A 16,592-nucleotide genomic window follows, 5' to 3' on the forward strand; every position below is an offset into this window, starting at 1 on the left:
TGGCAGTTCCTGGTGACTGTTCGGACCTCCTCGACGGAGTAGGGGAGGTTGCGGGCCTTTATGAAGTGGTAGAAACGAGTGACCCCCGGGTGGCAGAGGTCCTCGTGGAGGGCTTGGAGACGGTCCACTTGTGCGTTGGCACATGTGCCGCGAGATAGGGCATCGGACTGCTCGTTCAGCTTTCCGGGATGGTACAAGATCTCATAATTGTAGGTGGAGAGTTCGATCCTCCACCGCAGGATCTTGTCGTTTTTTATCTTGCCCCGCTGTGCATTATCGAACATGAAGGCTACCGACTGTTGGTCTGTGAGGCGAGTGAATCTCCTACCGGCCAGGTAATGCCTCCAATGTCGCACAGCTTCCACTATGGCTTGGGCTTCCTTTTCTACTGAGGACTGGCGAATTTCTGAAGTGTGGAGGGTCCGGGAGAAAAAGGCCACGGGTCTGCCCGCTTGGTTGAGAGTGGCCGCCAGAGCTACGTCGGATGCGTCGCAATCGACCTGGAAGGGGAGGGACTCGTCGATGGCGCGCATTATGGCCTTTGCGATATCCGCTTTGATGCGGCTGAAGGCCTGGCGGGCCTCTGTCGACAGGGGAAAAGTAGTGGACTGGATTAGTGGGCGGGCCTTGTCTGTGTATTGGGGAACCCACTGGGCATAATACGAAAAGAAGCCCAGGCAGCATTTCAGGGCTTTGGCGCAGTGGGGGAGAGGGAACTCCATGAGGGGGTGCATGCGCTCAGGGTCGGGGCCTATCACTTCATTACGCACTACGTAGCCCAAGATGGCTAGCCGGTCAGTGCTAAACACGCATTTTTCCTCGTTGTAGGTGAGGTTGAGGGCGTTAGCGATCTGGAGGAATTTTCGGAGGTTGGTGTCGTGGTCCTGCTGGTCGTGGCCGCAGAAGGTGATGTTGTCGAGGTACGGGAACGTGGCCCGTAACTGCCCGTGCTGGTCAACCATTCGGTCCATCTCCCGTTGGACGACCGAGACTCCGTTCGTGACGCCGAATGGAACCCTTAAAAAGTGGTATAGCCGCCCGTCTGCTTCGAAGGCAGTGTACATGCGGTCACCAGGGCGAATGGGGAGCTGGTGGTAGGCGGACTTAAGGTCCATGGTGGAGAAGACGTTGTACTGTACAATCCGATTGACCATGTCGGATATGCGGGGAAGAGGGTACGCGTCTAGCTGCGTGTACCTGTTGATGGTCTGACTATAGTCTACGACCATCCTCTGCTTCTCCCCGGTCTTCACAACTACCACCTGGGCTCTCCAGGGACTATTGCTGGCCTGGATTATGCCTTCCTTCAGCAGCCGCTGGACTTCGGACCTGATAAATGTCCGGTCCTGGGTGCTGTATCGTCTGCTTTAGTGGCGACGGGCTTGCAATCTGGTGTGAGGTTCGCAAACAAGGAAAGCGGTTCAACCTTGAGGGTCGCGAGGCCGCAGATAGTCAGTGGGGGTATAGGGCCGCCAAATTTGAATGTTAAGCTCTGGAGGTTGCATTGGAAATCCAACCCCAGGAGGGTGTGAGTGCAGGGGTGGGGGAGGACATACAGCCGGTAATTTTTGAACTCTCTGTTCTGCACCGTTAGGTTTGCGATGCAGAACCCTTTGATTTCAATGGAGTGGGACCCCGCCGCCAGGAAAATGTTTTGGGTGCTTGGCCGAATTACAAGGGAACAGCGTCTTACCGTGTCCGGATGAATAAAACTCTCCGTGCTCCCCGAGTCGATCAAACACGGCGTCTCGTGCCCGTTCACCAGCACCTTCATCGTTGTTGTCTGGAGCGTCCGGGGCTGCGACTGGTCCAGGGTCACCGATGCCAAATGTGGTTGGTGCATCTGGTCGTTGTCTTCAGGCATCGTGGAGCCGTCAACGCTGGGGTCTTTGCCTGTCAGCCAAGATGGCGGCGTCCATGGGTTGCACGTGGTCGGGGGTGGACAAAATGGCCACTCCCATGGGTTGCACGCGGCCGGGGGTGGACAAAATGGCCGCTCCCATGGATCGCTCGCGACCCGCGGGTAACAAGATGGCGGCGCCCGTCCCCCCCCTCGTGGCATCCGGGGTCCAAAATGGCGGCGCCCGTTGGCCGCACGTGGGTCGCTGGGGGGGGGGTGAGTCTGTGGTCCCGTTTCTTCCCCGGAGATAGCGGCGACCCCCCGGGACTGACACACCGCTGCGTAGTGCCCCTTTTTGCTGCAGCTTTTACAGGTGGCCGAACGGGCCGGGCAGCGCTGGCGGGGTGTTTCAGCTGCCCGCAAAAATAGCAGCGGGACCCCCTCGGGTGGTCTGGGATTCTGGCCGCGCACGCTTGCGGGGGGGTGGGGGGTGCATTTTAAACATCTTATAAACACTATTATAAAAGATTAACCCACCTAAAAGTGGATCTTCACAGTAACTTCATTGCAGTGTTAATGTAAGCCTACTCGTGACACTAATGAAGAATATTATTATATTACACGTGTGTGCAACATGTGCTCTCCGTATGCCAGTAGATTCAACGGAAGCTATGGGCTAATGTAGTATGTTTTGAACTAATTACTCTGATTCAGTTAAGAACCTCAACCAGCAATGAGATTTAAAAAACAGTTAATTTTATTTCTTAAGAGACTGTTTAGATTGCAAATTAATTAGACATCTTTCCAGTTTTCATACACCCCCTTATCTCTCTGCATAATTCATACACTGGGAGCCTGTTGTAACACCGATCCCTGGGTTTCTATGTACAGGTCAGACCAGTGTATTTCATTGCTAATGTCCAGCACCGTGGCTTGATCCCACCAGTGCCAGGGTCTACGTGTAAATCTCTACAGTTTCTAATTCATGCCCATATGCAGCAAGCCTGGACCACATTCAGGCTTGGGCTGGTAAGTGGCAAGGAAAGATTTGCATTGCACATCTGTTTGGCATTGACCATCTCCAACAAGAGAGAATCCAACCCTCTTCCCTTGACATTCAATGGCATTACCATCACTGATTCCCCCACTATCAACATCCAGGGGCTACAATTGACCAAAAACTGAACTGGACCAGCCATATAAATACTGTGGCTACAAGAGCAGGTGAGAGGTTAGGAATCCTGTAGCGAGTAACCCATCACCTTACCACCTCCCGAAGCCTGTCCACCATCCACAAGACACAAGTCAGGAGTATGGTGGAATAGTCTCCCCTTGCTCGATAAGTGCAACTTCAACAACATACAAAGGGCTTGATACAATCCAGGACAAAGTAGTCCGCTCAATTGGCAACCTACCCATCACCTTAAACATTCACTCCCTCCACCACTGACTCCCAATGACAGCAGTATGCACCACCTACAAGGTGCAGCAATTCACCTATGGTCCTTAGCACCACCTGCAGCCTCGCCAACCAGAATATCAAGAGAAGCGGATGCATAGGAACACCACTATTTTCAAGTTCCCCTCCAAGCCACACACCATCCTGAGTCAGAACTATATCGCCATTCCTTCACTGTCGCTGGGTCCAAATCCTTGAACTTCCTCCCTACCAGGGAGGTGTGCCTACACCACATGAACTGCAGTGACTCAAGGAGGTGGCTTACCACCAATGTCTCAAGGGAAATTAGGTAAGTGCAATAAAAACACAGTATCCCCTAACAATGCAAGATGGCTGCAAAGATGGCCATTTATAGATTAGAACTGCTGCCTCCGTTCCGACAACTGCGTCAAGGCGCTCTGTGTGGAAACGCTGCTCCCCGGTTCAGTACAGGCCTCCAGATGCCACACGGTTGGCCCACGACGGCGATTCCCGGACTAAGAAGACTTGGGATTCCTTGGACCCGCCCGTGGACATGGGCATGGACATATCTCCAGACTAGGGGGGAAAGGGTGTTATAACCCTCGTGGAGGTCACTGCATCAGAACTATCAGAGTCTCCGTGACTTCTACTGAATACGAGCTTCCCCAGTAACAAGGGGGTTGGAAACCTTGTATATCGTAAATAAACCTACCTGCTCGGTCAATGTGTGCTACTTCAGCGGATTCTACACAAATGCTGTGTAAAATCAACTAATTAATTGGCTGCTTTCAACTTTCCTCTTTTAAAGTGGTTGACTGTGTTCATAGTGGGAGGAGATTTGGACCTGCATTTGCACAATAAACCTGAAGTTGTTCAAAACAGACCCTCTCCACACTGAGTTCTTTTTAAAAATAAATTTAGAGTAACAATTATTTTTTTCCAATTAAGGGGCAATTTAGCGTGGTCAAGCCACCTATTCTGCACATCTTTGGGTTGTGGGGGCAAAACCCTTGAAAACACAGGGAGAACGTGCAGACTCCGCACCAACAGTGACCCAAGCCGGGAATCAAACCTGGGACCCTGGAGCTGTGAAGCAATAGTGCTACCACCATGCTGCCCAACTCCACAACAGACACATATTGGGCTCCTGATGCAGCTTGCTGGTTGGAGCCTTCTCAAAGTCGAAATTAATGGGAGAGGGTGGGAATGCTCAGGCACTGGGTTTGGAGCAGCACGCCTGCATGCATTTAGATAGCACCTGTAATTTGTGGCAAGATTCTTCGAAGGAGCGTAAACGAGCAAAAGTGGTAAGTTAACTAATCTCTTTAAGGGCATTGACTAAGTTTTCTCAGAGGTTGGCTGGATTTGGCCCCTGGCACTGCAGAAGATGTATAAATTATAAGTGACACCAACACTGATGGACTGAGAGGTGATTGTGTCAGTAAAAAGCCAGGGAGCTGCTTTGGGTCAGCTCCTGAGGAAGCAACAGCAGGAGATGAGCAGCCAGTTTGGATAAGCAAAGCATTATCCAAAGGGGCATTTTCCGAGGTTGCCAGCAGTTTGCTGGCAGCAGACCAGTTCCTGATTCTCCCAGCGGCTTCCCAGTGGTGGCCCTCAGAGGCTCAGTGCTCGAGGTGAGCACCACTAATGGCCCTGGATTTCCCCAATGCCTCTGTGGGATTTCCTTTCCGATTGCCGAGGCTTGCCTTTTTGGCCCAGGCAAATGCAACAAATCTGTGTGGCACCTCTGAGGGCACCTTGGAATGGCCTGGACAGCGGCCCAATTTCCAAAGCTGATCGGGCCAGCAGTCTGGAAGGCACACCTGCTTCCCTTAATTGCCCACCTTTCCCACCTGTTGATTCTTGACTGCTTCATCTTGACAACATTGCGGGAGAAGCCGCACCTCCTTTCCCTGTGTACTGGCCACCCACAAAACTGCCTAACATTGGAATGTCCCCACTTTTGGGAGGATGCTGCTCTTTAATTGTGGAAGATCTTTGTGGTTCTGCCCACTTGTAGTCTGACCCCTTTTTGAGGCTTATTGCTGTTGTAGCAGGCATGTTGTGAGTTTCCTGATAGCAACATGATGTCATGATAGCAACATGACATCATTAGAAGGAAATGTGTCATGTGATCCTGTTTTGGTTTCAGTTTTGCTTTGAGCAGAGCACCCAACACCCACAAATCCAGCTCTGCCCGACTGTCTGCTCCTCTTCCGCAGCTATGTTCACTGCTGGGTGACTCTGGAAAGGGTGTGCACGATGATTGCTGGAACGACTGAAGCCTTCTATACCTAGCGGGGCTAAGGTGTTCTATTGACCCCTTTAATCACATTTTGTTTTGATGTTTTAGCTTTCCTTTGAGATTCTGTTTACTTTGATATAGTCTGGGACGGCACGGTGGTGCAGTGGTTAGCACTGCTGCCTACAGCGCTGAGGACCCGGGTTCGATCCCGGCCCCGGGTCAATGTCCGTGTGGAGTTTGCACATTCTCCCCATGTCTGTTTGGGTCTCACCCCCACAATCTAAGGATGTGCAGGGTAGATGAATTGGCACACTAAATTGCCCCTTAATTGGAAAAAAGATTTGGGTACTACAAATTTATTTTTTAAAAGTACTTTGATACAGTATCCCTTTAAGGGGCTGCCTTTTACTTTATCCTTCAATTTGTTGATTTAATTTATTTGGTTACACAAAAGAAGCACCCACAGCTCTGAAATCTAGCTTTATAACTATGTATAACTATTCTCATGTGCCCAGTCTTTATAAATGAACCCATGACGTGTTTACCAAATCCTTTATGAGTGATTGATAATTATATCATAAATCATGGTATGATGATCAGCAGTGCTCATACAGCAAGATTAGGTACAGGTATAACATGTGAGCAGCTTTAGATCATGCTACATGGCATGAGAAAACCCTAAAAATCTTGGTCAGACTGCATCGAAGTCCCAGTGCCAGGCAGTGTTGAAAATGGCAACAGGTGACTGCAAAGAAAAGCTTCGAAGAAACAGCACTGAGCTAATGCTGAAATAAAGAGCTGGTAGACTGACAGATCCCTCATGGTGAGATTGCAACATATCGCCTGCCTGTGAGTGGGACAGCTCAATATGAGAAACAGCACCGGTTATCTCAGTCGGGAACGACAAGTGACCAGGCTGTGAGCTGGATTAACAACAAGCAAGGGAAAGTCAAACAAAAGCGAGAAAAAAACAGTGTACTGCTGAAAATATATATTTTATCAAAGTTTTTTATCTTGCACACATCAGAACAATCGCAAGAATACCAATGCGATTGTCCAGATGAGTGCAAGATGAAAAGCTTTGACAAAAGGTCTTTTGTCAGCAATACTCAAGTTCTGTAGTACCAAACGACTACAAAGAACTGTCATAAAAATTGGGCCAAAAAAGGTTGCAATTATAACAAGCGGCTTCGGGAGTTACTGAACAGTAAACTTAATAAAAAGCAGATACCGTTACTCAGTGGTGCATTCAAGCCACAATTCATGGGCGAAGCTCCGAAAAACGGCTACAGTGAACTTCATCCCAGGCCTTACAGAAGAAGGAAGCTCAAAGGGATATTGTCAGAATGTCCACCACATTCCCCAGTTTGAATTGGGGCACTGACAGGGTGCCTGCTGGGTGGCAGTGCCAGGGTGCCCAGGTACCAGAGTGGTGCTGCCAAAGGTTGGGGCCTGTGGGGGCCATGCCCATAAAAGGGAGGATTGGGGGGGGGGGGTTATGAAGGGTGGGGACGTGAAGGGCGGGTATGAAGGGGCCTCATAAAGGTTTGGGGAGGGTGAAGTGTGGGGGTCCGGAAAGATGGACCCGAAAGGGGGGTTGGGGAGGCATGAAAAAGGGGGAGCCCTCAGCCAATCCATAGTGGGGTATCCTCACTTGGGGGATGTGGAGTAATGCCCATGTGTGTGTGGGTGACATTGCCCGTAGGTGGGGCATATAGGGGATCTTCAAGCTCACTAAGAGATCGGGGCCCCTTTCAGAATCGCGCCCCGATCTCTGAGGAGCAAAGTTCAGCTCCTCATTGCTGAAACATTTGGCTGGACCGGGGAGAAACTCCCAAGGACCCCAAAAAAACACTAAGTGTGATTAAACAAAGGTGTGGATCTCACCCAAAATGCCAACGAGAATCACCCCACCAAGCTCGCCCAAAATGACACTGTTCTTTGTTTGAATTCCGTCCATGGACTACATTAAAAGGAAGACTAGTTCAGAATCAAGTTAAACCTCTGTATTCATCAACTAGGGTTTGTGCCATTTCAACAGCAGCATGCAGAATCCATAGACCACTTTGTCAGTGAATGTAGAGAAAAGGGAACATACTGTGATTTTTCAAATACAAAAGTAGCAGACATAACTGTTGCGCTGGTAATCACATCCACTCCCATGAAATAATTCCAGGTAGGTCTGTGAGACAAGCCCAAAACATACAGCATCAAAGAGCTATTTGAAGATGATGTAAGCATGAAGTTATCCTCGCAGGTCAACAAAGTTTACAGTCCGTGTGGAGTTTGCACATTCTCCCCGTGTTTGCGTGGGTTTCGCCCCCACAACCCACAGATGTGCAAGGTAGATGAATTGAACATGCTAAATTGCTCCTTAATTGGAAAATATGAATTGGGTACTCTGAATATTTAAAAAAACAAAGTTTACAGGTCCTAAGTACAACAAGGACTTTAGAAAGGCCTTTTACAAGGTACCACGTGGTAGGTTGTTGCATAAGGTTAAATCTCACAGGATCCAGGGTGAAGTAGCCAATTGGATCCAAAATTGGCTTGATGCCTGAAGACAAAGGGTGGTTGTAGAGGGTTGTTTTTCAAACTGGAGGCCTGTGGCCAGCGGTGTGCCTCAGAGATCAGTGCTGGGTCCACTGTCCGGGCAGGAGAATTGCGGGGGGGGCCCGCCAACCGGCGCGGCGCGATTCCCGACCCACCGAATATCCGGTGCCGGAGAATTCGGCAACCGGCGGGGGCGGGATTCACGCCAGCTCCCAGCGATTCTCCGATCCGGCGGGGGGTCGGAGAATCTCGCCCATGGTTAGTAAGTTTGCAGATGACACCAAGATTGGTGGCATAGTGGACAGTGAAGAAGATTATCTAGGATTGCAACGGGATCTTGATCAATTGGGCCAGTGGGCCGATGAATGGCAGATGGAGTTTAATTTAGATAAATGTGAAGTGATGCATTTTGATAGATCGAATCGGGGCAGGACCTACTCAGTTAATGGTAGGGAGTTGGGGAGAGTTACAGAACAAAGAGTTCTCGGAATACAGATTCATAGCTCCTTGAAGGTAGAGTCAGAGGTGGACAGGGTGGTGAAGAAGGCATTCGGCAAATTTGGTTTCATTGGTCGGAACGTTGAATTTTAGAGTTGCTGAAGTTGTACAAGACATTAGTAAGGCCACACTTGGAATACTGTGTACAGTTCTGGTCACCCTATTATAGAAAGGATATTATTAAACTAGAAAGAGTGCAGAAAAGATTTACTAGGATGCTACCAGGACTTAATGGTTTGAGTTATAAGGAGAGGCTTGATAGATTGGGACTTTTTTCCCTGGAGCATAGGAGGCTTAGGGGTGAGCGTATAGAGGTTGATAAAATAATCAGGGGCATAGATAAGGTAGATAGTTAACATCTTTTCCCAAAGGTAGGGGAGTCTAAAACTAGAGGGCATAGGTTTAAGGTAAGAGGGGAGAGATACAAAAGGGTCCAGAGGGGCAATTTCTTCATACAGAGGGTGGTGAGTGTCTGGAACGAGCTGCCAGTGGCAGTTGTAGAGGCGGGTACAATTTTAAAAGTAATTGGACAGTTATATGGGAAAGCTGGGTATAGAGGGTTATGGGCCAAATGCGGGCAATTGGGACTAGCTTAATGGTAAAAACTGGGCGGCATGGACAAGTTGGGCCAAAGGGCCTGTTTTCGTGCTGTAAACCTCAATGACTCTATGACTAACCCCAATTGTTGAACACCCACACCAAGCAAGACATGTGGAAGTGGAAGATCTTTACATGTACCAAGGAAATGCCAAGCATTTCACCAATTATGCAAGGTATGTTGCCGAAAGAGCCATTGGCAGCGGCAGAGCTCTAGAGCAAAGGCTGATGCGTCTATAAGGAGTTGTGCACTGATCCAAACAGTCCATGCACAACCTGTACCTTCAAGCAATAAAAATGACCATCTAGCATCCCATCAGAAGTATATTCATGAGGTGATTGACAAACCAGAACAAGACAATGGTGTGTACAGTGAGACTAAAAGTGGTGAACACATATTTCACACCATCAATCTCGTGCAAAATATAAACGTTGTCACACCGCCTGAAGTCTTTGCCAAGATTCAAATGATCTGTTGTAAGAAAGTTAGCAACTATTCGTTATTGACCAAGTTTGACACAGGAGCAAGTGCCAACACACTACCCTTGTGAATTCAAAAAGGCATGTATCCAGAGACATGGGAGGCCATGGAGAAGGCTACTGTTGTGTAATTTTCACACAAATTCGGTGTGCAACATCCATAGTCCTATGTTCAAGTGCATTAAATCCCCCTGGGTATCACAGGTGATCTACATAGTTGAAAATAAAAGTCCAATAATTGCCGGTGTAGCTTTTAAATCTATGAGAAGATGGCCAATGTGCACAATAAAAATGCAGTTGGGACAATAGGTTTGCATTCAGGATCCCACAGATGATACATGGCAACCAGCCAAGCTGACAAGGATTTGTTCAGAACCAAGGTCCTATGAGGTAATTACACACAAAGGCTCAATGGTGAGTTGTCAGGGGACAATTCAGATTTATTCCAACTCTTCAACCATTATATAGTCCTATTGCTTTGAGGTTAGGATCCCAAATGTAACCAGGAACAACACCCAAGAATGACAATCCAACAGAACACTGTGAGCAATTAAAGAAACCTCTGGACAAAGTTACCATGACAAGACCTAAGAAAATTGCCCATAACTCTTTGGAGACTCATAAGTGCATTAATTTGATGCACTTGTAAAACAGTAACTAAATATTAACATGTATTGTAAAAAGCAATATTTCTTTGGAAGGGGGAAAATATTTTTAAAAAGAAAGGGGGATATTTTTATATGCCTTTAAAGGATATAAGCATGACATCACTAGAAGGGAAATGTGTCATGTGATCCAGTCTTTGTTTTACTTTTGCTTTGAGCAGAGCACACACACACAGCGCTGATGTTTTCAAGCTTTATACCCATGTATAATGGGCGGAATTCTCCGACCCCCTGCCGGGTCAGAGAATTGGCTCGCGGCGCGCGAATCACACCACACCGCCCTGACGCCGGGACGCAATTCTCCGCAATGTGGAGAATCGCCGCAATTGGCGCTGGCGTGGTCGGCGCGGTGCCGGTCGGGGCATGCACCGACTCTCCAGCACAGGCCGGCGCGCCATCAACAAAAAGCCGAGTCCCGCCAGCGCTGTTCTAACCTGCTGTGGGCCGGCTGGGCCTCGGCGTTGAAGGGTCCGGGTGTGGTCTGTGGGGGGGGGGGGGTCTGACCCCATGGGGGGCCTTCGTAGTGGCCTGGCCCGCGATTGGGGCCCACCAATCAGCGGGCCGGCCTCTCTACCCCCCCCCACCTCCTTTCCTCCGCGCTGGCTCCTGTCGGGGCCGCCGCGGGGACTAAGGCCCTGCGCATGCGCAAGTTGGCGCCGTCCCAACTGTCCTAGCCCCCTGAGGGCCGCAGAATGGGGTCCCAGAACAGGTGCCGGTGCCGGAGTAAAACAATCCTGTTTTTACTCCGGCATTGGCACTTAGCCGCCCGTTGGGAGAATCCCCCCCAATTATTCTCATGTACCTAGTCTTAATAAATGAACCCACACAGTGTGTTACCCAATTCCTTATCACAGAACCCCCTACAGTGCAAAAGAGGCCATTCAGCCCATCGGGTCTGCACCGGCCCTTGGAAAGCGCACCCTATTTAATCCCAGACATCCACCATTTCCCTGTATCCCCATCTAACCTTTTGGATACTAAGGGGCAATATAGCATGGCCACTCCACCTAACCTGCACATCTTTGGACTGTGGGAGGAAACTGGAGCACCCAGAGAAAACCCACATAGACATGGGGAGAAAGTACAAACTCCACACAGACAGTCACCCGAGGACGGAATTGAACCCGGTTCCCTGACGCTGTGAGGCAGCAGTGCTAACCATTGTGCCACCGTGAGTGATTGGTGATTATATCATTATAATAACATGGCAAGCCAAAACATAATTAACATATGCATCTTACCAAAGTGGAGAGAATCAGGGCCAGCTGGATGGAAAAGTTCTGGATCAACTACACTTTTTTTTAAATGTGTGATTCAGAGCTGACCTCTATCATGTCCACCATCCTAACTGAGCTAGAGTCAAGACGGAAGGAGATGAACCATCTGTATCTGCAAATTAGATAACAAAAATCTACCACCATATCCCATGGCATTGAGCTGTACAGAAAACGAGCTCAGGCTGAGATGCAGGTTTGAAATAATTTAACAATATCACTGAAGTGCTTCCAAATTATAGACGGTGGAAAGTCAATCAGAGTTTTCCACTCCTCATTCTTTGACTGGGCTGGAAAATATTTACGTGTGGATGTTGGGTAAAAGCAGCGCTGAGCTTGGCTTTGAGGTGCCCAATAGTTGACAGCAGTTCTGTCTCAATTACAAATCGCCTGCTGACAGTTTTGCAGCCCTGGCTTTCACGTGAAGAAAGGGCAAGGGCTGCTGCCATCTGTGAATGTCAGCAAGAACCACCAATTTCAGCAGAGGAGATAATTGGAAAAAAAGACATCACAAATCCTGCCCGTTGGACAGTTGAGTGAATATTATGCTCTTACTTAAAGAGGGGAAAGATTAGCAAAAACACACACTGCAACACATATTATTCAGGATACAGAATACAACCGTCTTATTAAAATGTTTTCTTAGCCATGTCATAAGCTGTTTACATGTAATGCTTAAAGCTTTAGGGCAGCACGATAGCACACGTGGCTAGCACTGTGGCTTCACAGCGCCAGGGTCCCAGGTTCGATTTCCCTGCTGGGTCACTGTCTGTGCACGTTCTCCCCGTATCTGCGTGGGTTTCCTCCGGGTGCTCCGGTTTCCTCCCACAATCCAAAGACGTGCAGGTTAGGTGGATTGGCCATGCTAAATTGTCCTTAGTGTCTAAAAAAAGGTTAGATGGGGTTATTGGGTTATGGGGATAGGGTGGAAGTGAGGGCTTAAGTGGGTCGGTGCAGACTCGATGGGCCGAATGGCCTCCTTCTGCACTGTATGTTCTGTGTTCTTGGCATAGATTACTTATATGTCCCGAAATGTTAGTCTTTCAAAACACAACAATGAGGCGCCTGCACGTCTCAGTGGGTCACCATGTGAGGAAATACAAGACAGCGACATCACCTTCATCAGGTGAAGACAAAGCCCTCCAATTATCCAGTGTAAACAAGACTTGTAATTTACCTTGAACAATTTATGATGCAAGCAACACAAATGGTTTGACACCTTTCCACCTGTGGACCTGGGAAGTGGTTTTCTCACAGATGGGTTTAGATGGTAGTAGGTTGGTGATAACTTTGCCTTACTGATACAAAACATGTTAAACACGTCTTTTTTCCAATAAAATGTCAGTAAGCTTGAGAATAGTGCCAAAATTGCAGGTTAGGTGTGATGAAGAATGCTGTGGAATATCACAGTACCAGTATGTGAGTGCCAAGTCCCCTAAGAGGTGTTAATTACTTCAGTCTGTGTTTACAAGAATGTTTACGTAAACAGGTCCTGAGAGGATGAACTCCAGATTTTGGATTAATTAATTCCCAATAGGTATTTCCTGACTGTAATTCGTGCTTCAATCATTAAAATAACATTCTGTAATCACATCTTAATCAGGTAAGATAAAATAACTAATATGTGTAAACCTATTGGAAAAACTCTTCATGTGTAGTATGTTAGATCACAAATGACTGGCTGCAGCTTAAAGCAAAAAATTATGTTTTGTGAATTTGGCCATTCAAAACAGAAAATAGTAAGAGAAATTTTGTTGTGTATCAACAAATGAATAAAAGCTCTTCTGCTGCTGAATGCATGCTCTGGTTTCCAGGTGATAACTAACTCTGCATTAGAGCTTCCGCAATCTCACACTGCCTTTGTTATGCCACTGCTATAATAAGCAGCAGCTCTGAAAGCAGCCATGCTCTAACACAGGTAAGATTCTGCTGCTGAAGGTGAATGGAGAACTATCGCATGGAGATTTTCTCTCCCCTCCCCCCCACCCCGGCCTGTAATGAGACCAGAGACACAAAGAGCTGATGGCATGAGATTTCTTTTCTGGCTATGAGTGACTGGAGTGAACATTCAGGTCAAGGTTCTAGCCCTGCTAACAGCATAAAGCTGAAACCCAGAATGCAAAAGTTATAATTGGGACTTGTAAACCGCACTGGTTACTCTGGCATTTGTGATGCTCTGACTCTAGCCCACAATGTACACAAAGTGAATTCCAGAGCATTGGAGCCAACACGTACAGACAATGAATGCAAGACAGCTCCAAGAAACCAGGCTATCTGCTGGAGTGTTCCCACCGTATGAAACTCTTCCACCAGTATTCAGTGCAGACATCTGAGACTGATACAAAATATTGAAGTGTAATTGTAACACATTTTGTGTTCCTGGCAATCATGTGGAAGTCTGGTTTAGTGTCACCAGAAACACTTGCGCTGCCTCAAAATTAATCTTTGTCGAGATCAGATAGTCATACTGGCTACATTTCTCCATCATTGCGCAAGTTGTACTCTGGCCTGGAACCATCCACTGGACTGCACAGCTTGGGATTTTACTGAGACCGGGAACATGATTCGGAATTTCTCTGCAGCCTGTGAAACACTGAAACAAAATTCCTTTCCTTTTGCTCTGGCATATTGGAGGCTCCCAATGTATGAAAAATGGCCTATATTTTTGTGAATGTCACCATTGATCTTAATTGACAGGGAAGCTGTTTGGAAGAGGACATCGGTTTTCTGTGTGTTTTGTGAAAAGCCCATCTTCTCATGTATTGGAGAAGTTGACAATTATCTGGAGCTAAGTGCCTGAGTGAGCGCACATACTAGCATCAGCTGCATATGGAAGCTCTGTGACTGAGGTGGGAGTGGCTTTGGTTTTGAGTTGAAGGCACCTTAACTTGGACAATTTCCCTCCAGTTCTATAGATTATCTCCACTCCTGTGGGTAATTTGCTGGAGGTAAGTTGTGATATTGCAGCGAGGAAAATGGGAAGAGAGTTGCTGCAATGACACATTGGCTTGTCCCCAGTCTTCAGAGAGATGGGGTTTGTGATGGTTCCATTGGCAAAGATTACAGCTTGCATGTCATCATGGAATGGGGGAGAATGGTGACAAATTTCTGAGGGCAGCCAAATGTGTGGAGGTTACTCCATAAGCTTTCATGCCTGACAGAGTCAAAGTCTTTGGAGACTTGGACAACCTACAGCAGGCATCAAAAAGCACTGCAGAAGTACCACCAGCAGCACCTTCGCGAGATCCTCCAAATCCTGTGGCCAGAAATGCATTGAATAGTGAATTTGCACCTCTGGGCAGGACATGTTACTCAGAACTCAATGTGGCAGGAGGCTCCCAGCAGGACAGCGGAAACACATTTGGGATGTCCTGAAAGCACCCCTGAAGAGGTCAAACATACCTGCCGACTCATGGGAGATTCTGGCAACCAAAATGGAGAAGGCTCATTCGCAATGGCGTTGAACACATCAAGAGACTTTGTTGGGAACGTGCAGAGGCAAATTCGAGGCATCGGACAGAGGGCACAAACCTCCAAACAACCCGCCTACAACCCTTCAAGCAACACCTGACCTGCATGTGTCAGATTTCACAGTTCATGCATTGCACTTCTCAGCTATCTCAGAACCCATCAAACTTGAATGGAAACAAATCAAGGACTGCCTCAGAAGAACTGAAGAACAAGATTGCTTTACGAGCAGGTACAGATTTTGTACAATACTGAGATTTCTGATGTTGGCAAACATTTTTTAAAAATAAAGTTAGAGTACTCAATTCATTTTTCCAATGAAGGGGCAATTTAGCGTGGTCAATCCACCTAGCCTGCACATCTTTGGGTTGTGGGGGCGAAACCCACGCAAACACAGGAAGAATGTGCAAACTCCACATGGACAGTGACCCAGAGCCAGGATCGAACCTGGGACCTCGACGCCGTGAGGCAGCAGGGCTAACCACTGCGCCACCGTGCTGCCCTTGATGGTGGCAAACATGCTTTAGCTCTTGTGGTTTGTGGGAGTATGCATTAGGGGTCATGTGGGACTGTGAAGCCGTGATGTCATTGGCTGACAGATCCCGGGTCCTGGTTGGCTGTTGACCTCTAGCTCCGCCCTGAAGGCGGCGTATAAGAACCTGGAGTTCTCCCCCGCAGGCCAGTCAGCTACTGAACTGCGGGGAACAAGTCACGCTTAATAAAGCCTCATCGACTTCATCTCTATTCGTCTCTCGTGAGTCTTTGTGCGCTACATGGTTAAACCCTGTCTTCAAATAGTCTTTAATGTCATTAGTTTTACCCAGGCCAGATATAACTACATTTCAACTGGCTGAATATTTCTAACTGATGCAATCCTTATGTGCTAAAGGTGGGTGGGCAACATCCTGTTCGGTCATACCTTGACAAAGATATTGACTTGGTTGTCTCAGTGCTGAAGATAACCCTTGATTTTATCATCCACTGTCCAGTGGAGAAAAGATGGAAAACAAATTGGAAAGCATACATTATTGAAAGATCTTGACACATATTAAATAGATGAACACCCAGTTACTATGATACAGTTTGTGCCCTTTGAAAAGATATGTGTCCAGTTTAGCAATTTAGCAATTGATCAATTTTTCCACTACAACGGGATACTTCATATTACAGAAAGATAGATTTGTATTTGCATAACACCTCTCACAACCTCCAAGTGTCTCAAAGTGCTTCCTAGCCAATGAAGAATCGTTAAAGCGTTGTCCCACTGTTGGGTAACATAAGAGATACAGCAGCAGATTTGCACACAGGAAGCTCCCTACAAACAGCAGGAGATAAGACTGATAATCTAATCTTAGTGATAAATATTGACCAGGCCACTTACTAGAAACACTGATGAAAGCAATTGGTGCAGTAAAATAGTGAACAGATGTGGTTGAAGTATGCAAAACATTTTATTTTGCTATTATATCTCAAAGCTTCAACATTCTTAGCAATGGGGTTACAGGTCCAAGTCCTTGCACTTCTTATGCATGGTACCTATTTGTACAAGATT

This window comes from Scyliorhinus torazame, chromosome 8 (assembly GCF_047496885.1).
Source record: "Scyliorhinus torazame isolate Kashiwa2021f chromosome 8, sScyTor2.1, whole genome shotgun sequence".
In the NCBI taxonomy this organism is placed as follows: Eukaryota; Metazoa; Chordata; class Chondrichthyes; order Carcharhiniformes; family Scyliorhinidae; genus Scyliorhinus; species Scyliorhinus torazame.